Here is a 24,040-nt window from a genome sequence, read left to right on the forward strand (position 1 = left end):
GGCTGGAGATGTTACAGAGAGAGGAAAGCAAAGCTGGAGATGTTACAGAGAGAGGAAAGCAAGGCTGGAGATGTTACAGATAGAGAGGAAAGTAAAGCTGGAGATGTTACAGTGATAGGAAAGCAAAGCTGGAGATGTTACAGAGAGAGGAAAGCAAGGCTGGAGATGTTACAGAGAGAGGAAAGCAAGGCAGGAGATGTTACAGGGAGAGAGGAAAGCAAGGCTGGAGATGTTACAGAGAGAGGAAAGCAAAGCTGGAGATGTTACAGAGAGAGGAAAGCAAGGCTGGAGATGTTACAGATAGAGAGGAAAGTAAAGCTGGAGATGTTACAGTGATAGGAAAGCAAAGCTGGAGATGTTACAGAGAGAGGAAAGCAAGGCTGGAGATGTTACAGAGAGAGGAAAGCAAGGCTGGAGATGTTACAGTGATAGGAAAGCAAGGCTGGAGATGTTATAGATAGAGAGGAAAGCAGGGCTGGAGATGTTGCATAGAGAGGAAAGCAAGGCTGTAGATGTTATAGCGATAGGAAAGCAAGGCTGGAGATGTTACAGAGAGAGAGGAAAGCAAGGCTGGAGATGTTGCATAGAGAGGAAAGCAAGGCTGTAGATGTTACAGCGATAGGAAAGCAAGGCTGGAGATGTTACAGAGAGAGAGGAAAGCAAGGCTGGAGATGTTACAGTTTTAGGAAAGCAAGGCTGGAGATGTTACAGAGAGAGAGAGGATAGCAAGGCCAGAGATGTTACAGAGAGAGAGGAAAGCAAGTTTGGAGATGTTACAGAGAGAGGAAAGTTAGGTTGGAAATGTTACAGAAATGCAAAAGCAAGGCTGGAGATGTTACAGAGATGCGAAAGCAAGACTGGAGATGTTACAGAGATGCGAAAGCAAGACTGGAGATGGTACAGAGGTAGGAAAGCAAGGATGGAGATGTTACAGAGAGAGGAAAGCAAGGCTGGAGATGTTACAGAGAGAGGAAAGCAAGGCTAGATATGTTACGGAGATGCGAAAGCAAGGCTGGAGATGTTACAGAGATAGGAACGCAAGGCTGGAGATGTTACAGAGATGTGAAAGCAAGGCTGGAGATGTTACAGAGGTAGGAAAGCAAGGCTGGAGATGTTACAGTTTTAGGAAAGCAAGGCTGGAGATGTTACAGAGAGAGAGGATAGCAAGGCCAGAGATGTTACAGAGAGAGAGGAAAGCAAGTTTGGAGATGTTACAGAGAGAGGAAAGTTAGGTTGGAAATGTTACAGAAATGCAAAAGCAAGGCTGGAGATGTTACAGAGATGCGAAAGCAAGACTGGAGGTGTTACAGAGGTAGGAAAGCAAGGCTGGAGATGTTACAGAGAGAGGAAAGCAAGGCTGGAGATGTTACAGAGAGAGGAAAGCAAGGCTGGAGATGTTACAGAGAGAGAGGAAAGCAAGGCTAGATATGTTACGGAGATGCGAAAGCAAGGCTGGAGATGTTACAGTGATAGGAAAGCAAGGCTGGAGATGTTACAGAAAAATAGGAAAGCAAGGCTGGAGATGTTACAGAGATAGGAACGCAAGGCTGGAGATGTTACAGAGATGTGAAAGCAAGGCTGGAGATGTTACAGAGGTAGGAAAGCAAGGCTGGAGATGTTACAGATAAATAGGAAAGCAAGGCTGGAGATGTTACAGAAAAATAGGAAAGCAAGGCTGGAGATGTTACAGAGATGCGAAAGCAAGGCTGGAGATGTTACAGAGGTAGGAAAGCAAGGCTGGAGATGTTACAGAGATGCGAAAGCAAGGCTGGAGATGTTACAGAGGTAGGAAAGCAAGGCTGGAGACGTTACAGAGAGAGGAAAGCAAGGCTGGAGATGTTACAGAGATAGGAGAGCAAGGCTGGAGATGTTGCAGAGGTAGGAAAGCAAGGCTGGAGTTGTTATCGAGAGAGAGGAAAGCAAGGCTGGAGATGTTACAGAGATAGGAAAGCAAGGCTAGAGATGTTACAGAGATGCGAAAGCAAGGCTGGAGATGTTACAGAGGTAGGAAAGCAAGGCTGGAGGTGGTCGCGAGATTGCGTGGCCTGTGCATGCAAGAACATGTTATTGAGATATTTTATAATTCATTCACAGGGTATGGGGGGAGGTGTAGCAGCTGGATATTAGAGAGTTAGGGTGAGGTGCAGGGACTGGCGGAATTTACAGTGAGAGGTGGGGCTGGAGTATGAGATAAAGATTGTGGAGATACGGAGGGTTACTGAGATACCAATGGATGTGGCGGCTGGAAGAGATGACAGGGAAAGATACAGAGATACACGTAGATACTTTAAAAACTGAATTATGCACTGTCTTAGTAGAGAAAATATTGTAGAATTCTGTGGAATAGACAAGGCACTTGGAGGAACTGAAGGAGGGAGACCTTGGACTGTCAAATCACAAGAGTCATAGAGTGGGTGTCATACAGCACAAAAGAGGCCCTTCACTTGATAGTGACAAAAATTAAAAGCACTGCAGACACTGGAATTCCCTCCTTCCTAATGTCTGGGGACTAGGGCGAGATGTGGCAAAGGCATTCAACAGACTCCTCAAGCAACAATGTGACATAACGAAACCTCATGGTGTCAGATCAAACACTGAAATGGAAACCTCCTGATGACTCCACTGCCTGAGCTGGTGGGTCAGTGTCCCTCTACATTGAACAACACTTGGAGGATGCACTGACAGAGTGAATGAGCTGGGGAATGTATACTGGGTGGACCATTTCAAACCCCACCACCAAGAGGGGCTCAGCTGCAGCATTGCTGATCGAGACGGTCGGGTCCAAAAGGACATAGCTGCTGGACTGGGGCTGCACCGAATCAGGAGGGAGCGACTGACAGGCAGAAACATACTTGACCTCATCCGCACCAAACTACCGGCTGCAGACACATTGATCGAGGACCATATTGGGAATGGTGACAGGGCATACAGTATTTCTACAGAGAAAGTCCCACTTTTACATTGTCAATAGTGCGTGTGCGTGTGTGTGTACACACATGCATGAGCGCACATGTGAGAAATATTATCACCATGCTAAATGGTAAAGATTTCAAAGAGATCTAGAACCCAGCACTGGCCTGTGTGAGTTGATTCTGGTCGTTACCAACAGCAGCAGAATTGTACTTTAGCACAATTTTCACTGTCACTGCCTGGCATATGCTCCACTTTACCGTGACCATCAGGCCTGGGGTTAAACCCGTGTTCTATGAGGAACACAGGAGGACCGGTCAAGAGCAGCACCAGGTATACCTCACAATGAAGTGACGTTACCAAACAGGATCACTTACTCACCAAGTAGCGTAAACAGCCAGTGGCAGACAGATCTAACCAACAAATCATACCTAATTTTTGCAATCCTGACGCATGCAATCAGCGTGAATTGTGTGGTCAATCAAACAACTCACTGGAAGGGTAGGATCCACAAATATCACCCTCCTCAACGATGAAAGGGCCCAGTACAACAATAGAAAAGCTAAGGATGAAACATTCACAAAAATGTTCAGACCAAAGTGTCGATGGGATGATCTATTTTAGTCTTCTCCAGATGGGAATCATCAGCTAAGTCTATTCACTGTGTGTGGTAACTCCAAACGGCTGATGGGATGGGGAATGCAAAGTCTGTGGGCCCTGAGAACATTCCATTCAAGCTTTTCCTGCTGGGATACAGCGCTGGCACCTACCTGACAATGTGGGAAACTATCAGGGTGTGTCTTGTACGCACACAGACAAAACATCAGACACTCAATGACTACCACATTGCTCTAATTCCCAACATTGATAAAGTGATGGAAGATGTCATCTACAGTGGGATCAAGCAGCACTGCCTCAGCACCAACCTGCTCGCTTAAACTCAGTTTGGGCTCTCATCCCTTGGGCACATTGAAGCCTTGGTTTAACGATGTACAACAAGAGAACACACAGCTGAATTCTCGAGTTGAGGTGACAGTGACTGCACTTAACATCATCATAACTGCATTTGACCAAGTGTCATATCCTGGATTAACAGCAAAATTGGAGCAAATAGGAATCGTCTGCACTGGCTGAAGTTATACCTGGTACAAAGGAAGGTGGCTGGGGTTGGTGGGGAGAAGCCATCTCAGCTCCACCGCAGGTCCCCAGGGGAGGGGTTTCCGAGTAAACCTGTAGACCAGAAATGGAAAGGCAGGGCACCATAGACCAACAGGATGATAGGGTTGTTCCCTTGTTAGATAGATGCAACTCGCGGCAGTTTAACTGGACAGTCATCATGCCTCAAGCAAGGGAGAGGTTGAGTAAGACAGCCCTTTTCAGGCACCTCATTCAGTGCTGGAACTGAACCCACACTGTTGCCATTAATCTGTATTACAAACGAGCCGTCCAACTGACTGAGCTAACCAAGTCCTCGCTCAGCTCCTTGGGGAAGATACTGCAACATTATTCTGTTCAGATATGTTGTTCGACACCTCTGGAGCAAGTGGAACTAGAAGCAAGATTCCTAGCTCAGAGAGAGGGACAGCATCAGTGAGCTGTAAGAGTTCTCTCTGCCCTAGGCCCAATAATTTTCAGCTGCTTCATAAATGACCATCCCTACTCAAGTAAAGTCACAACTGGGGATGTTTGCCAATGATTGGACAATGTTCAACACCATTCGTGATTTACTCAGATACTGGAGCAGTCCTTGTCCAAATGCAACAGGTCCTGGAACTATGCAGGTGTGTACTTAACAGTGACAAGTACCACTCCCATTACACACATGCCAGACAACGATTACCTCTGACAATAGAAAAGTGTACCACATCATTTAATGCTCAATGCCACCACCATCATTGAACACCCACCTAGCAATATCCCGGGGATTACCGTTAACCAGAACTGGACAGACCATATAATTTCGTTACCCAGTCCTGTGAAGGGCTTATGCTAAAACGTCGACTCTCCTGTACCTCAGATGCTGTCTGACCTGTTGTGCTTTTCCAGCGCCACACTTTGACACATATTAATTGATTGGCTACAAGAATATGTCAGCGGCAAGAAATCCTACAGGAATGACTCACCTCAAAATTTCGGAAAGCCTGTCTCCCATCAAAAAGACTCATGTTGAATGTGTGTGTGATTGAATACCTCCATTTGCCTGTGAGTGCAGCTTCACCCCTCACCCATTGACACTCAGAAGCAGCAATGTCTGCCATCTACACGGTGCTCTGCAGAAATTTACCAAGGCTCCTTACAACGTAACTCTGAAACCACGAACATGAAGAAGGACAAGGGAAGCAGATACATGGGACCACCATGTTTGCGTTCCAATCCAAGCCATCTACCGAGCTGATTGGGAAGTATATTGCCGTTTTTTCAGTGCCACTGTTTCAAGTTCCCTCCCTAATGGTATTGTAAGTCTACCTACAGCACATGGGCTGCAGCAGGTCAATGTGACAGCTCATCCCCACCTTCTCAAGGGCAAAAAGGGACAGGCAATAAATATTAGCCTTATCATATTCCATGAATAAATTTACATAAAAAATATTGCCCAGTCCTGCCCAATTCTGGACACTGTGCTTTGGGTTTTGTGAGCTCTGGCTGGTTGGGTCCAGGCAGTAACCAATTTGCTGCAAACAGCTGAAGGAATATGCTGTTTGAAACAATCGGACAGTCTCTCAGAGGCATGGTCTGCATACCGAGCATCACACAGACACTGACAATCACATCCCACATTACTGAGCTCTGAGACAGATAGAGGCAATTGAAAATATACTCATATCTCACTAACATGTTTAAACACAATAGACAATACAATAGAAATAGACAATAGGTGCAGGAGTAGGCCATTCAGCCCTTCGAGCCTGCACCGCCATTCAATATAATTATAGCTGATCATTCCTAATCAGTATCCTGTTCCTGCCTTATCTCCATAACCCTTGATTCCACTATCTTTGAGAGCTCTATCCAACTCTTTCTTAAATGAATCCAGAGAGTGGGCCTCCACTGCCCTCTGAGGCAGAGCATTCCACGCAGCCACCACTCTCTGGGTGAAGAAGTTTCTCCTGAGCTCTGTCCTAAATGGTCTATCCCGTATTTTTAAGCTGTGTCCTCTGGTTCGGCACTCACCCATCAGTAGAAATATGTTTCCTACTGCCAAAGTGTCCAATCCTTTAATAATCTTATATGTCTCAATCAGGTCCCCTCTCAGTCTTCTAAACTCAAGTGTATACAAGCCCAATCGCTCCAGTCTTTCAGTGTAAGATAGTCCCGCCATTCCAGGAATTGACCTCGTGAACTTACGCTGCACTCCCTCAATAGTCAGAATGTCTTTCCTCAAATTTGGAGACCAGAACTGCACACAGTTCTCCAGGTGTCGTCTCACCAGGGCCCTGTACATCTGCAGAAAAACCTCTTTGCTTCTATACTCAATTCCTCTTGTTATGAAGGCCAGCATGCTATTAGCTTTCTTCATTACCTGCTGTACCTGCATGCTTACCTTCATTGACTGGTTACAAGAACACCCAGATCTCTCTATACTGCCCCTTTACCTAAATTTGTTTGTAGGAAAACTGTCAGAGGCATAGATAGAAGGACAGTTAGAGGTTGTTGTTTTTTTTCCCAGAGTAGAAATATCAATTACTAGGGACCATAAGTTTTAGCTAAAATGGAGAAAGTTCAGTGGATATGATAGGTAAGTTTTTTTGCTTTTCCAGACAGAATGTGCAAGTGCCTGGAATGCACTGATAGAGGGTAAAAGCTAATAGAGCAAAGTTTAAGAGGGATCTTGGCACAGAGACGAGACAGCAGCAACTAGAATGACAGAATGCACAGAAGCAAAAAACTTTCGTTATAACTTTCGAAGGGCATCATGTGTCAGTGCAGCCTTGCTGGGCAGAAGGGCCTGTTGCTGTGCTGGACTGTTCTTTAAGACAAGATTTGAGCGCAGCAGTGGCGAGATGCTCACTGAATGATTCCTGATGATAAGTAATCACATTCATGGAGATCGCTCCTCATCAATTGTCAGCTTCATACCCTCCGTCCCACTGCGGGGAACCTCAATATGGAGAATTTGACATGAAAGTCAGAGCTGTTAACTGGTGACTCCGTCTCGCCCATCGATCCTGCGGCCTTCTATCTTGGGCAGTTGTGTCTTGGGGAACACTGCACTGACAGACGCTGCATGTACTCCACACCCACCAATGCTGGCATCTGTCACATGCCATCCTCACCATGCCATCCCAGCACATCTCCAACCACTACAGTACACTTCTGTGCGTCATTGCTGCAGCTCAGGGTGCACTGACAACTCTCATTGCAATGCTGCTGCAAGGACGCTGTGCTCAGGGACACACACCCAGCTTATGGACTGTCCATCTGGGCTGCTCACTCCGTGTTTGTACACACTCACTTTGATATGCCTTGAATGTTCAAAGAATTATTGCCTTGCCTTACCCTGCTCTCAGCAGTCTGTCTCCTCAGCCAGAGCTAGCTGGCTCAGCCGCCTGCTATATTGTCTTGGTGTTTAGCACAGACACAAACCCAGGAAGCTTGATATCATTGTCACGGTGCCCAGTAGTGAGACAAGGGGACTCTCAGATCTTAGTCCGGGAGCTTGGACACGGTCAGGAAGCCTCTTGTGGTTGTTAGGGTGAAGATCCTTCCCCTGTGAGGGGGTGAGGAGCTGAATGTTGGGCAAACGCACGTCTCTCTTGACTCTTTCTCTCCTATTGTGGGATGGTTCCTTCTGGGATGTGAAAATTAGCAAGAGATATTAAGGGAAATGGAAACGGTTGGTGCAGCTGTTAGTGCTGGCACAGCTGGGGGAAAGGTGACAAGGTGTCCTGATTGAGTAAATGGGCAGCACAGACACCAGGAACAGTTGGATAGAGGGACAAAGATGAGGTTGGAGAGACTGAGAGAAGGTGCTGCATTCAGTGAGGGTGGGTAAGTTCACATGCAATTATAGGGGTGAGGGTGGGAGAACATGAGCCTTGGTGGGAGGTGGCTGCAGTAACAGAGGAAGAGTGAGGCCGAGGTCACAAAGTGCAGGTGGTGGCACTTACCCTGGTGGAGGGGAGAAGGTCACTGACCTCCTTCCTACACTGCTGGGCATTCCCCAGAAGGCTGGCACCTCACTGGCCCAGGGGTCATCCTCGGACCAAACTGGCAAGGTCTGGTTTCATGGCCTCCCCTGCCAGTCCAGGAGGAAGATAATGTCCCTCTCGTGCACCATGCCATCCACCAGAACCTCACGGGCTTGTCCACAAAGTGAACCCCGAGCTTTACCCCCTCTGCCATGTCCAGGGTAGTTTCGGAGTGACAAACCTATAGTGTAATGACTTATTAAAGATAGCCCCTGTAACAGGGAGGCCGCTTCATTCTGGGATATCCAGGTATCGTGTTAGTATCAGATGAGAAGACAACCACATGGTCAGGGAGGGTCGTTAATGAGGCAGATTGGGGATGGTGTCATGAGAAAATGAACTTTACCTTGTGGAGAGAAACCCTCCATGAAACTCGACTAAACTTAGACTTGACCAAATCATACGATGGTTTAGGCCTCTGTCTGTCTGAATCAAAATAGGGATGCAGTGTGAAGTATTGGGAGCAACAAACTTGGAGAAGAGAATTATACAGGAGATTCAAATCCTTAAAAAGGGGTAATACAATGTTCCAGACTGTTAAAAGGAGCCGGGGGAAATCCCCTGTCTTATAGTTACCTACATTTTCCAATCCTCACTGGATGCAGGGATGGTGCCAGAGGACTGAAGAATGCCGAACACTGCAGCTTTGTTTAATGTGGAGCAAGGGACTGACTGAATAGGTCGAGGCTAGAATTCTGAGACAGTGGACAAACGGTCACTGAGGAAGTCCCAGGGACTCCAGCATAGTTGGTCTGGAGTTGTTCAAGGATGGTCGGGTGTAATTAATCTGACTGTGTTGGTTTGAGGCAGTAACTTGTAACTGCGTGTGACTTGCTTGCATTTGACGAGACAGCCCATGGCAGACCTTTTAAAAACAGAAACAATTAGGTCAAGGCGAATGGAGAAAACAACCCAGAGAAGTGAAAGGCAAGACATTTGGGGATATTGACAGTAGAGAGGAATGTACAATAAATGAGAGTATGGTCAGTGTGGGCAGATAAATGAAGGTAGCTGGAAACATCAATAATTTTGTTAATATAGCAAATGGGACCATTTCCTCTATCAGACAAAATACAGAATTTCAGAGCAGGTAGCTTATGCAGGAACTGTATAAATAATGAGCTAAGTCACAGCTTGGGGACTGTGTGCAGTTCTGGTCACCCCATCACATGAAAGATTGGAATTAGACTGGAGAGGGGAGAGAGGAGATTCTCCACCCTGTGACAGTGGAATTGCAGTTATGAGGAAAGATTGGAATGGAGGATGCTGAGAAGAGATTTAATTGCCAGGACCCTGGGTAGAAAGAGAGAGAACACCTTGTTCCTGTTGGAGAGCTCAGTTACCAGCGGTGAATAGTTAATATAATTCATTGAAATATTAGTGAAGTGGTGTGGAAAGTTGTTATTTCACCCAGAGTATGGTCGGGATCTGGGAGGCACACATGGAAGCGGAGTAGAGGCAGAAACTCTCAAACTATTTTAAAAAGGTGCCAAGTTCTGTGCCCGAAGTCCTACAGCATCCAGAGAGATAGAACTGGGGCTTTAAAAACAATGATACATCTTGTCCACTGCAGACAGTGGACGGTCATCTCCTCTATACTGTGCTATTTTCTGAAGTTTTCAAAAGTTACCAATATCTGATAGGATCAATATCTTATAGAACGCAGGGATGAGGGGTGAGGGCAGAGTGGAGCAGTGTGTGAATTAATTAACATCACAATGATAATGATCCCGTCCTTTATACACAATGCAACTTCACTGTGTTGGCCTGGTGATCCTTCCTGTATAAATGGGGAAAACCTTTGATTATCCAGTTCTCAGTCGTGGTCACACTGCAGCCCCATCTCCATAATCCAGCTCTATCTGCCCTGGTTCATACTATTTAAAGCGACCATTTCACTGGCCTTGTTGAAACGTTCGCAGCTTCAATCTTGGCTGCTCTCAGTCAACTAATTTTTTAGATTAGATTAGATTACTTACAGTGTGGAAACAGGCCCTTCGGCCCAACAAGTCCACACCGCCCCGCCGAAGCGCAACCCACCCATACCCCTACATTTACCCCTTACCTAACACTACGGGCAATTTAGCATGGCCAATTCACCTGACCTGCACATCTTTGGACTGTGGGAGGAAACCAGAGCACCCGGAGGAAACCCACGCAGACACGGGGAGAACGTGCAAACTCCACACAGTCAGTCGCCTGAGGCGGGTATTGAACCCGGGTCTCTGGCGCTGTGAGGCAGCAGTGCTAACCACTGTGCCACCGTGCCGCCCACCATGAGAATGTTTCTCATTCTCAATTATTGCACATCATTCTCTACCATTATCCTGAACTTTACAATAAAATGATCGCTGCGCCACAAAACGTTCCCCTATTGACACTGGATCCATTTGCCCCATCTCTTTCCCAAGGACCAGGTACAACAGTACATGCTCTCTTGGGCTGGACACATATTCCTGCAGTGAGCTCTCCTCCGTGTAATCCAGAGATACTGGCCCGTCATAACCCTGCACCACCAGTAACCCAGTCAATATCTGGATAAATTAAGTTTTTCAGTGTAATTAATCTGTTGTATTATCATTGATCTCAAATGAACCTGCATATTTATTCTCTCCATCCTTTCCAATGGTTGCTGGCCGACAGATTGTACCTCACAGTTTAATTGTACACTTTATGTTCTGTAGTTCCAGCCAAATTCATTCTGTCCTTGGCGGATCCTCTTTCTCTTGGACGCCTTAACGAACGCTAATCTAAGCCAATCCTTCTACCTTCATCCTTTCCCTTTACTTCGATCATATTGGAATCCTTTATACCCAGCAATATTTAACACCCAGTCCTTCCATTCCCTGAGCCAGCTCTCGGTGATTAGTAGATCAGATTGCCACACACCAATCTGCATCTGGATCTCCCCACACTCCGAGTATTCATGTCCATGCATAGTACCTCAGATTAAGGCTTTCTTTCTTACTCCATCTTCCACTGTTACATTTGTAGCTGCAAATTATTACCAACTGTATCTCCCCTTATTTTGAGAATCCTGGTACTCTCCTCTACTATTCCTTTTTGGATCCTAAGAACACACCAAGTTATTTTCAATCCCTCCCAAACACCCCGTAAGAAATTCAGTCCCAGCTCTGTCACGTTAGCCCAACCAGCTTGTACAGTTGCTGCCTTCCCCAGAACCAGTCCCAATATCCCAGGAGTCTGAAGCCGTTCCTGGTGCACCATCGTGTCAGTCACACTTTCATCTACCTAAAACTCCGAGTCCTGTCCTGACTTGGACACGGCACTGGGAGTATTCCAGGGATTGCTACATTTGAGGCCCCGCTTGCTAACCATTCACCGAGCTCCCTAAATTCTGACTCCCAGACCATTTCACCCTTCCTACCCAGGTCATTCCTACAAACATGGGCATGACGTTTGACTGCTCACTGTCCCCCAGACGAATGTCCTGCAGACACGGTGACATTCTTAACCCAACTATCCTGGAATTACAGACACGCTGACACCTTCTTCACTTTCCCGACTCCCCTGTGCCTATTGCTCCTCCTTCCTTCTCCCTCCACTCCTGTACAGTCAGGCAGCTTGTGGCGCCACAGACATGTCTGTGACTGCCCTCCCTTGAGCAGCCAGCACCTTCATCAGCTTCCAAACTGGGGATCTGAATTGGGAGGGATACACAATGATATTCTTGTATTCCCTGACTAATTCTCTCCGATTGCCTAATCTCCCAGACCCTTCCTTCTTCCAGGCCGTCATGTCTGCAGGATGATCTGCTCTGCGTGTGTGCTATCCACCTAACTCTCAGCATCACAGATGTCCCATAGAGGCTCCAGTCACTGTCTGAGCTCCAAGACCCAGTGTCCATCTAGGACACGAGCAGGGGCTATGCCTTCCTAATGTAACAGAATGCATTTTCCATCTGACAAATATGTCTTGCCACGTCCTAAAATGCAACACGTCTGGAGTAACTTACTTAATTACTTCGAATGAAGTTAACATCAGGGACATCATAATATGGTTAAGTCCCTTATCTAACTGTGGCTTACTGAGGGTAATTGATTATACTGGCTCAGAATCTCACTTGTCCCTCTTATTTCTGATTTCAATCCTTACTTCAGAAGTTAAAAAAATAAATTTGCAGACTTACAGCAATTAATTGACAGTCACTAATAACGGTTTATATTCAGCCAATGAATTTACAGTGTTTTCTGTGATGGTTCTTGCACTTCTTTCAAATTCAGTGCAGGCAGATCCCAGCAACTGAAAGTTATCACTGTGACTCCCAGGGACGTTTAATCCTCCTGCTCCCACTCCACTCTGCTCCCTCAAAGGGTCACCGTCTCTGTATCTCTCAGGGACGTCTAATCCTTCAGCTCCCACTCCACTCTGCGTCCTCACAGGGTCACCGTCTCTGTGACTCCCAGGTATGACTAGGCCTCGATCCTCAGTGCTGATTTATATCCTCCCACTTTGGTGCTTCCACCTCCTAGGTGTGAGTGACCCTCAAGCTCCACGATACTCCCTCACATGGTCACGCCCTCTGTGACTCGGTGCTGATTTCCAGCCTCCTGCTCTGCTGTTTCCCCGACTCCAAGTCTCAGTCGGCCTCGATCCTCGCTGCAAATTTATATTCACCCGCTCTGAGCTTCTCTCTCTCAGGTTCTCTCCCTTTGTGACTCCCAGGTAATGGTAGGCCTCAAGCCTCAGTTGAAGTTTATAACATCCCATTCCACACTGCTCTCTTACAAGATCGCTGTTGTGTCTGGAAGACAGTGGAAAAGATGAGGTTTTAGATAGAGCAGAGGGTGTTACAGTGATTGAGTGAGCTATATGGGATGTAACAGGTTATCTGGGGAGCTAGGCAGACCTGCAGCTACTAAAGAACGTTATTGGAAGACACAGTGAGAGTTGCAGACACTGAAGAAGGCAAAGGAAATAGAGAGATGGTGGCTTGTTCATGATGGAGCTTTGTAGAGTCTAAAGGGCTTTTTCTGAGCTGCTTACAGAGATGTGTAGACTTCAACAAATGCAAACTGACAGCCAGCAAGCGTTGTATGGTATTGAAGACTGTTGGATGTTACAGAGTTAGAAGACTTGCAGTATCTGGGGGTTCGATAAACGTTTAGAGTGGTGTTCAAAGACCCTCAGGGCATGAGGAGGTGCAGAGAATGGGAACATTCCAAATAGTGGGATTGTAGGTATTGGAAGTCCTGAGATGGATAAGGAGGAAGAAAAGTGCCAATTTAACAAATACAACTATTGTAATTATAGAGATTTAAGGAAGGGAACCTGTGCTATCATTGATTACAGTTATATGGAGAGCAACAGAAACTGAAGGGGTCACAAATTTAAAAAGGGATAGAGTTTAGATGATCAGAAGTTTAAACAACAATAAAGAAATTTTAGAGCTCTCTAGCACAGATGGGAATGGAGGAGGTGAGATAATGTGAGGAACTGTAAGAATTATAAGTCGGGGAGGGTCTCAGATATAAAAGGGAGAGCTGCATTGTCTGTATACAGTTACAGATGTGAGGAGTATTGTAGTGCCTGCTGGAGGGGACACAGATAACAACAGTTCCAACGGCTGGTGCAGGGGCTCAGGAAGGGAGGGTTGTCGGGACTGGAGATTACACGGATAGGGGTGAAATTGGAGCTGCAGGCGTTTATGGACAAAGGGAGGATTGGAGGGACTGGAGATTACACGGATTGGGGTGATAGCTGGAGCTGCAGGAGTTAATATAGGATTGTTGGTGCTGAGAATTACATGAACACGGACAATAATTGGAGCTGCAGGAGAGACTGAGATAGGGAGGGTTGAAGGGGCTGGATCAATTCACACAACCAGGGAAAAGTGTAGGGATTGGACGAGCCAGAGATACTGAGGGTTGTCGGGTGCAGGCGTTCAGAGAGCTAGTGTGCACTATGAAGGCAAGTTTGCAGCATTCCCATCAATTAAACAGAGATGTGGAGTGCTGTTCTGGAGGACGTGACAGAAATCAACAGGGTTGCAGATACTGGAAGATATTACAAAGAATATTACAAAGCTGTATTATTTGAGGCGGTTACAGCGACAGGATGCGTTGAGGAGTTGGAGGCTGCTACAGGTGTTAAACATACTGCAAGGAATCAATAACCTTACATCGAACAGGGGTATTGGAAGCGCTGACGATAAAGAATCATAACTGCAGTAACTGAAGAATATCACAGAGCTGTGGAGTAACATATTAGTTAGAGGAGTTATAACATAAGATGAGCTGTGTTCAATGGAGTCAGGAAAGATACAGGGAGATCTGAAGGGACTACAGGTGATCAAAAGAACAGTGAGGATTCTCAGTGTAGGATTGGGGCAGTTTATGCAGACAGGGAGTATTTTATGGAATGGTGCTATTCACAAAGATTAAGCGAGTGGTATAAAATTGAGGAACGATCAGAGATATGGAAGTTCATGAAGACATTTGCTGATGCCCGATGCTGAGGTTCTGGAAATTATAAGGACCAGAAGGCTGGACAATCTGTCAGAGCTTACAGAGACAGGAACAGCAATAGAGCCTGGAGACACTAACACAGATAGGGAGCACTGCAGATACTGGAGGAAGGTTCTGCTTTAGGGATGATTGTAGGGGAGTGTAACGTTTACACAGATAGGGGTGAAAGAGCGGGAGAAGATTATGGAGACAATTAGATTGGTGCGGAGACTGGAGGAGATTACATTGACAGGGCTGGTGATAGCGACGGGAGGATGTCACATAGACAGTAAGTCTTGTGGAAACTGATCAGGAGAGTCACAAGCATTGGAGTTGTTTCCACAGATCGGGGGCGTTGCATGGACCTGAGAGGATTACGCAGATAGGGAGGATTGTAGGGTGTTCACATTTTCAGAATGTTTCAGGACTGGAAAAGTTTACACAGTTAAGGAGGGATGTTGGAGCTGTGGGAGTTCACAGAGACTTTGAGGTTTGAAGGGTTTGGGGCTGTTTATGGATAGAGGGATATATTTAGGGACAGTAATATGGAACGCAGAGGGAGAGATTAGATTAGATTTCCCTACAGCATAGGAACAGGTACTTCGGCCCAACAAGGCCACACCAACTCTCCAAAAATAACCCACCCAGAGCCACTTCTCTCCGACAATGCACATAACACTGTAGGCAATTTAGAATGGCCAATTCACCTTACCTGCACACCTTTCGACTGTGGGAGGAAACTGGAGCACCCGGAGCAAACCCACGCAGACACGGGGAGAATGTGCAAACTCCACACGGACAGTCACCAAACGCTGGAATCGAACCTTGGTCCCTGGCGCTGTGAGGCACCAATGCTCACCACTGAGCCACCGTGCTGCCCCAAATTGCAGAATTACGCAAAGAGAGAGTTTTTGAAGTGCTGGGAGGGCTGAAGGGAGTGGACGAACAAACAGAGATGTGGAGTGCTGTTGTGGTTTGAAAAGTGTAAGGAGCTCGGTAGGGATAGGAGAAGGTTACTGTGGTCATGTGGTTCTATAGGCCGGAGGCAGGAGTGTGATCGGACCCGCAGAAGGTTCCAGTGTTTTCTTGTTTTCTTGGGGCTTGAGGAAGGTACACAGGTGGGTACTTTGGTCCAGGCCGAAGGATTTTACAGAGATGGGTGCACTGAAAGTATTGTGAAAAACTACAGAAATAGGAATTATTGTACTGAGTGCAGGATGAGATTATTGAGATTGAGCATGTTATCGAAACTGGAGCAATTTACACATAGAGAGAGTTGTCAGCATTGGAGTAGGTTTCAAATATACAGCGGGAATATGGGAGGGATGGAGGTTATAGAAACAGGAAATTTTCTGGGAATTACAAGCATTCAAGACATTGGCACAAAAAAGTTAGACCAAAAGGTATGTCTCCTTGCTGTATGACTCTATCACACGACAAGAGACTGCGTGAGGAGGGAATATAGAACAGAAAGATCCCAGGGTTCAATACCATCTCCTTGAGGGAGGCCTGCTTTCCCCTCTGTTGTACTGATCCTCACTAAGACAGCACAGGCCTGGATTGATAACTGTCAACTTACTGTATTGACACAGGAAGGCTCAGTACAGCAGAGATGAAAATTAACAAGAGGTGGGGTTTGAGCCTGGGACCATCATGCTCTGTGTTCGTGCTTCATCACTGTATCTATGTCATTTCTTCGGGACCAAAGTTAGATGAATTAAATACACTCTGCTCTGTTCACTGTGAGTGATCTTACCTCACTGCAGGATTTACTGAAGGCTCCAGATTTTTCTCTCACCATGTCTCTGGCTGACCAACTGTTTTCAATGTGGTGATGAACGAAACAGGAATTGGGAATTCTGCTGAGTCAGGAGCATCCTGTGTACCTACAGGAGACAGAGAAATGAATAAAGTTTGTGAGAAGATTTGTAGCTCGGGTGCTCGTTGTTGTGGTTCTGTTCGCCGAGCTGGAAATTTTTGTTGCAAACGTTTCGTCCCCTGTCTAGGTGACATCCTCAGTGCTTGGGAGCCTCCTGTTAAGCACTTCTGAGGTGTTTGCTCCGGCATTTACACTGGCCTGTCTCTGCCGCTTCCGGTTGTCAGTTTCAACCGTCCGCTGTAGTGGCCGGTATGTTGGGTCCAGGTCGATGTGTTTGTTTATGGAGTTTATGGATGAGTGCCATGCCTCTAGGAATTCCCTGGCTGTTCTCTGTTTGGCTTGCCCTATGATAGTAGTGTTGTCCCATTCGAATTCATGTTGCTTGTCATCTGCGTATGTGGCTACTAAGGATAGCTAGTCGTGTCGTTTCGTGGCGAGTTGATGTTCATGGATGCGGATCGTTAGCTGTCTTCCTGTTTGTCCTATGTAGTGTTTTGTGCAGTCCTTGCATGGGATTTTGTACACAACATTAGTTTTGCTCATGCTGGGTATCGGGTCCTTCGTTCTGGTGAGTTGTTGTCTGAGCGTGGCTGTTGGTTTGTGTGCTGTTATAAGTCCTAGTGGTTGCAGTAGTCTGGCTGTCAGTTCTGAAATGCTCCTGATGTATGGTAGTGTGGCAAGCCCTTTGGGTTATGGCATGTCCTCGTTCCGTTGTCTTCCTCTTAGGCATCTGTTGATGAAATTGCACGGGTATCCATTTTTGGCGAATACCTTGTATCGGTGTTCCTCTTCCTCTTTTTGCAGTTCTGGTGTGCTGCAGTGTGTTGTGGCCCTTTTGAATAGTGTCTTGATGCAGCTTCGTTTGTGTGTGTTGGGGTGGTTGCTTTCATAGTTCAGGACTTGGTCTGTGTGTGTGGCTTTCCTGTATACCTTGGTGGTGAATTCTCCGTTCGGTGTTCTCTGTACCATCACGTCTAGGAATGGGAGTTGGCTATCCTTTTCTTCTCTCGTGAACCGGATTCCTGAGAGTGTGGCTTTGATGATCCAGTGTGTTTTCTCTATTTCTGTGTTTTTAATGATTACAAAGGTGTCATCAACATATCTGACCCAGAGTTTGGGTTGAATTTGTGGTAAGACTGTTTGTTCTAACCTTTGCATTACTGCTTCTGCTATGAGTCCAGAGATCGGTGAGCCCATGGGTGTGCCGTTGATTTGTTCGATTTGTTCGTATATCTGGTTGTTGAATGTGAAGTGTGTTGTGAGGCACAAGTCCAGTCGTTTAAGTATGCCGTCTTTGTTGATAGGTTCAACGTCCTGTTGTCTGTTCTGTATTTCCAGCAGGTTGGCAATTGTTTCTCTGTCTAGGGTTTTGTCAATAGAGGTGAACAGTGCCGTTACATCGAATAAGACCATAGTTTCTTCCTTGTCTATGTGTATATTTCTGATGATGTCCAAGAATTCCTGTGTTGATTGTATAGATTGTCTGGATCCACTGATCAAGTGTTTCAGTTTCTGCTGTAGTTCTTTAGCCAGTTTGTGTGATGGTGTCCCTGGTAATGATACAATGGGTCTGAGTGGGATGTCTGGTTTGTGCACTTTAGGTAGTCCATAGAATCTGGGGGTGTTGTTTGCTTTCAGGTTTCATTCTTTGTAGGTCAGACATGGTTATCTGTCTTTTTTTTGTAGATTCCTCAGTGTGTTATTTATCCTATTGGTGAGCTGTGGGGTGGGGCCAAACTCCCTCTTTTGGTAGTGTTGGTATCTGCAAGTAGTTGTTGTGCTTTTTGGGTGTACTCTGCTTTGTCCAGGATGACCGTCATTCTGATTTTGTCTGCTGGTAGTATGATTATTTCTTACCGTTTTTTAGTGATTTTAGTGATTCCCTCTCCTTTGTGTTGAGGTTATGTGTTTGTCTTTTCCTTGTTATCAGAGGTACGATACTTTGCCTCACTATTTGTTGTGTCTCTTCTGTCAGTCCACTGTTCCTGAGTGTGCATTCTAGTGCTGCTAGGAAGTCTGCTGTCTTGGCGTCCCTGTGGTTGTAGTTGAGTCCCTTGGCCAGTATTGTTCTTTCCGTGTCTGTGAGCTGTCTGTGGGATAGGTTTTTAACCCAGGTGTGTGTTGTGGTGTCCTCTTTGTTGTGTGTTAGTTTGGCCATTTTTTCGTTTAGTGCCGTTTTTTTGCGGTGTGTGGTCCTGTTCTGTCCTATGGTGACAGCCCGTTCTATGGTCTGGGTCCATTCCTGATTCAGGGTTTTTGAAATTCACGACTTTTGGCGCGCAATTTCTTGTCTGTATTTGTGAAGTCTGTTGTAAGCGTCTGTAATCATTACCTGGATCATCCTGAGAAATGAATAGAATGGGAAATCAGACTGATGCAGTGAGGATTACACATGAAGAATGGCGCCGTGTCCCATAGAGATCTGGAAAATCCCAGTCTCCATCCCTGGCCTGTACTGCTGTGTCTCCCTGGAGTGGAGAATTCTGTTGGCTCAGGATCTGGAGTAGCTGCAAAAGGTGCAGTCACTGGCAGCAATTAGACCCTCCCAGTGACAGATACTACATGGAGTGATACCGAGTGATATCACCAGAATGCAGGGAGGCATCACGATCAAACCACGGTCACAAAGAAGGTGCACTGGGATCAGTACTCAGGGGTGAGGGAGCTATCAGTGGGCCAGGCAATGGCCTCGGGTTACTCTCACTCGTCTGTTCATCCAGAATTTAATGCCGGTAGCAAAGACACCCATCTGACTACTTAGTACCCTTTAAGTAAGGAAATCTGTCATAGGCTGTCAGTCTGGCTTACATATGAATCCAGACTCAGAGCAATAGGATTGATGCTCAAATACCCTCTGTAATGGTCTGTCAAGCCACTCAGCTCTAAGGCTGGTCAGGGTGGGCATGCGATGCTGGCCAGCCAGAGACAACAATATCTCACAAGTGATTTAAAATCAACACTGCTGGGAGCAGTGTCCTGGCCAATCCTGTCTGTAGGTTTATGGACAGGTCTTTAAACTGACAGAGAGGATGCAGGGACAGGGTTCAGGTAAAACCAGCTTTCCAAATCCAAAGAGAAAATGTGAAGCCTCGGAACAGCATGGGAATGTGGCTGAAGACAAGGAGAAAAGAACAGGATGGGACAAAGTTTAACTAAAACTGTACATCAATGAATCGGTTTGTGACAGGACATTGTGGGGAAGAGGAAATTATAATGTTGCTTTTTTTTCGGAATGAACAAAGCATCTACAATAAGGTAATAGACTTGTGACACAGAGATAAATGAGACTTAGTCACCAGACAGACGCGATTACAAGTTGAACAAAAGGTGGAACATAAATATTCAACAGTAAACAACCTTACAGGATCTCAGGCAGAATGGAAAAGCAAGATGGGAACCCTGACACTAATGGATAACAAAGGCATTACAGAGAAAGCATTTGGCCTCAGACTATGCAGCTGAATCAGCCTGAATGGAAATTCTGGGTGCTATGTGTCAAAAACACAAGCAGGAGAACAGTTTTTATACTGCCTTGCAGTATTTCATTGCTCATCCCTGCATGAAACAGGAATTCATTAGAAATTGTAGCAAAGGTGGTGAGATAATTTTTGGAGACTTAAATCTTTGTATAATTTGGGACAGACACATTGGCAAATCTGATATTATCCGAGATCCTCCTTGAATGCTTTTGTCAGTGTTTCTTTGAATGACACATTGTGCAAATGGCTAGGGATGTAGCTACCTCAGATCGACCGTTGGGTGATGAAGCTGAGTGAATGAGTAACTTCACATCGAGATCCTCCAAGACATTATACCGGAATTCAAAGAGATTATGACATTTTAAATTGACCAGAAAGCACCCGAGCATCAGTAACAAAGCCAATTACATGACTATGAGAGAGAACTGACTAAGGTAAACAGGGGAAACAGACTCAAATGTCAGTCTGTAAATGAACAGTGGAAAACATTTAGAGCCAGAGAGACCTAGAGACGTACAACACATAAACGGACCCTTCGGTCCAACTCGTCCACGCCGTCCAGATATCCTTTCCTAATCTCGTTCCGTCTGCTAGCACTTGGCCCATATCCCAATAAACCCTTTTTATTCATGTACCAATCCAGATGCTTTTTGAATACTGCAATTGTACCAGACTCCACCACTTCCTCTGGCAGTACATTCCCTACATAACCACACTCTGCGTGAAAAGGTTGCCCCTTAGGTCCCTTTTAAATCTTTCATCTCTCTCCCTAAACCTATGCCTTCCAGCTCTGGTCTCCACCACCCCAGGGAAAAGACCTTGTCTGTTTATCCTATCCATGCCCCTCATGATTTTGTAAACCTCAAGAATGTCACCCCTTAGCCTCTGACGCTCCAAGGAAAACAGTCCCAGTCGTTTCAGCCTCTCCTGATAACTCAAAACCTCCAATCCTGGCAACATCCTTTAAACTTTCTAAACACTTTCAAACTTCACAACATCCTTCCAATAGGAAAAAGACCAGAACTGCATGCAATATTCCAAAAGTGCCCTAACCAGTGTGCTGTACAGCGGCAACATGACCTCCAAACTCCTATAATCAATGCTCTGACCAATAAAGGAAAGAATACCAAACACCTTCTTCACTATCCGCTTAAATGTGTAACACTTACGGGGGCACGGGCATGGATATGGATTAGACGCTGGGTGTGGTGGGTGGGGGGCGGTGTTGGACGGGTTTGGGGACGGGCTGAGGGTGATGTCGGACGTGTTTGGGAGGTGGGGGCAGGCGGCGGGTGGAAGGTTGCATCGGACGGTTTTGGGGGTCGCTGTTGGGTGGGTTTGCGGCAGATGGCGGGACAAAATTGAGGGGCGGGTGGGGGCAGAGTTGGATGGGTTTGGAGGCGAGCGGCGTGTGTTTTGGGGGGCTGTCAGGGTGTGGGGGCTTGCTCATAGCTTGCTGCTGCCTAATCACCTGAACAGGGAGCAGACTGGACTGAAAACGCCGAGTCCCAGAGGAAAGGTATTGAATCGATTAACCGAATAATCAATTATCCGAACGAAATAGTGCCCGCCCATCTCGTTCAGATAATCGAGGTTCCTCTGTAAACCATCAGGACTATAGCCTGGTGTTGTGTGATTTTTACCTTCGCTGAAGGGACCCAATTTTGGCCCAGTTCCAATTTAAGACCTAAATCTGTCAACCCGGCAGATCTTTTTCCATATGTTAAACCAAAGACAGTTGTGGTCACTGGACGCAATGTGCTCTCCGACTGATACTTCAGTCAGTTGCCTGACTTCGGTTTCTGAGGAGAGGTTTCGTGCTGCATCCGCCTGAGTAGCATAGAGCCCTCTTCGTCTTAATTGAGGAAACTTTCTGGAACACATTTGACAAATTCCACTCAGTACGGGCCTTTTACACTCTGTGCGACCCAGTCAATACAGGGGAAGTTAAAATCTCCAACCAATCCTAATCCATTATTTTTATACGTACCTGCAAACTCACTACACATTTTTCTCTTATCTTGTGGGCGGCACGGTGGCGCAGTGGTTAGCACTGCTGCCTCACAGCGCCAGAGACCCGGGTTCAATTCCCGACTCAGGCGACTGACTGTGTGGAGTTTGCACATTCTCCCCGTGTCTGCGTGGGTTTCCTCCGGGTGCTCCGGTTTCCTCCCACAGTCACAAAGATGTGCGGGTCAGGTGAATTGGCCACGCTAAATTGCCCGTAGTGTTAGGTTAAAGGGGTAAATGTAGGGGTATGGGTGGGTTGCGCTTCGGCGGGTCAGTGTGGACTTGTTGGGCCGAAGGGCCTGTTTCCACACTGTAAGTAATCTAATCTAATATCCGCTGGCTAGTTGAGGGTCTAGAACATGATCCCAGCAGACTGACCATCCCCTTTTTGTTTCTAACTTTTATATATATGGCCTCATTTGATGACTGCTTAACAGTATTGACTGGAAGCACTGTTATTATGTCCTTCCTAATCAAAAGGACAACTCCCCCTCGTCACTTACTTGTCCTTCTGTCACGCCTGTACTTTCTGTAGCCTGGCACACTGAGCTGCCAGTCCTGCCCTTCTCTCGGACATGTTTCTGTTATGGCTATAATATCCCAGTCCCCAGAGCTAATCCATGGTCTGAGCTCGTCTGCCTTACCAGTCAGGGCTCGTGTATTGAAACCAGATGTCTTTTCCCTCCCTCGATTGTGCCCCTGGATATCCAGAATAGGTAGATTGCTCTTGATGGCTGATGTATTTCTGCTGACTTTTCGATTGACCCTCTCTTACTCAGAGTCACAACTCCCTGCCAAACTAGTTTAAATCCTCCTGGGTAACGCTAGGAAATCTCCTTCCTGGGATACTGGTGCCCCTCTGCTTCAAGTGCAAACGATCCCCTTTGTACAGGTCACCTCTACCCGAGAAGAGATCCCAATGACCCAAGAACTGAAAACTCTGCCCCCTACACCAGCTCCTCAGACACACATCCATCCGGCCTATATTTCTATTTCTATCCTCACTGGCACTTGGCATTGGGAGTAATCTGGAGATCATTAACGTCAATATCCTGCTTTTTTAACTTCTCACCTGACTCCCTGTACTCATTTCACAGGACCCCATCCCTTTGTCTACCTCTGACGTATGGACCGATGTGCACAATGACCTCTGGATGTTCACCCCCTCCCCTTCAGAATGTTCAGTAACCGCTCAGAGACACCCTTGACCCTGGTACCTGGGAGGCAGCACACCATCCTGGGGTCTCTTGTGCAGCCACACAGTCTCCTGTCTGTCCCCCTCACAACTGAGTCTCCCATCAGTATTGCGATCATGACAGAGGATCTGGCAAACAGAGACAGGGAGGAACTCCCTGCAGTTGGGTCCACGTTAGGAAAGTGGAGCATTTTAAAGTGATGCAGTGAGAACGCAGGGCCAGTGTGCTCCTTGAAGAGTGAATAGTAAAGGCAGCAAGTCCAGGGAATACTGATCAAGTGATATCGTGAGTTTGATAAAGAAAGTACAGTGTAATAAAATCAGGTGAAGCCATTCACAAGTATAGAGAGTGCAAGGGGATTGTGGAAAATGAGGGACAATAAATGGTCATGAAATATATTTGGCAGATACGATTGCGGAAAAGCCACATGTATTTTATCAGCATTGTGAGAGTAAAAGGATTCCCAGTGAAAGAGGAAGGCCTGTGAGAAACCAAAGGGACAATCTGTGCATGGAGCCAGAGAAAGCAGGTGAGGTCTTCAATGAATACTTCCCATCTGTATTCACAGGAGAAAGGCATTGTAGCCGGGGATTTCAGGTGGGATGCGGAGGTTCCAGAACATATTAAGATCAATAAAGAGGAGATATTAAATGTTTTCACAGGCATAAAGGTGGAGAACTCCCCAGTGCCCAATGAAATGTATAGAACATAGATAAAACATAGATCAATACATCACAGAACAGGCCCTTCGGCCTACGATGTTGTGCCGAACATTTGTCCTAGCTTAAGCACCTATCCATGTACCTATCCAATTGCCGCTTAAAGGTCGCCAATGATTCTGACTCTGCCACTCCCACAGGCAGCACATTCCATGCCCCCACCACTCTCCGGGTAAAGAACCTACCCCTGA

At 46.4% G+C, this 24,040-nt stretch overlaps 1 long non-coding RNA gene across 1 annotated transcript in view; it reads right to left on the reverse strand.

Moving 5' to 3' along the window:
• Positions 1-18,418: 18,418 nt before the first annotated feature.
• The window catches only part of LOC148134957 (uncharacterized), a 42,654-nt gene continuing 37,032 nt past the window's right edge, over positions 18,419-24,040 (reverse strand). Inside the window, exon 3 of the long non-coding RNA XR_015755572.1 lies at positions 18,419-18,787. This is a non-coding gene — a long non-coding RNA (uncharacterized LOC148134957). The remainder of the gene's footprint in view (positions 18,788-24,040) is intronic.

This window comes from Chiloscyllium plagiosum, unplaced genomic scaffold, assembly GCF_037043375.1.
Source record: "Chiloscyllium plagiosum isolate Xiang-an unplaced genomic scaffold, Cpla_swu_hap1 HiC_scaffold_51, whole genome shotgun sequence".
Classification (NCBI taxonomy): domain Eukaryota; kingdom Metazoa; phylum Chordata; class Chondrichthyes; order Orectolobiformes; family Hemiscylliidae; genus Chiloscyllium; species Chiloscyllium plagiosum.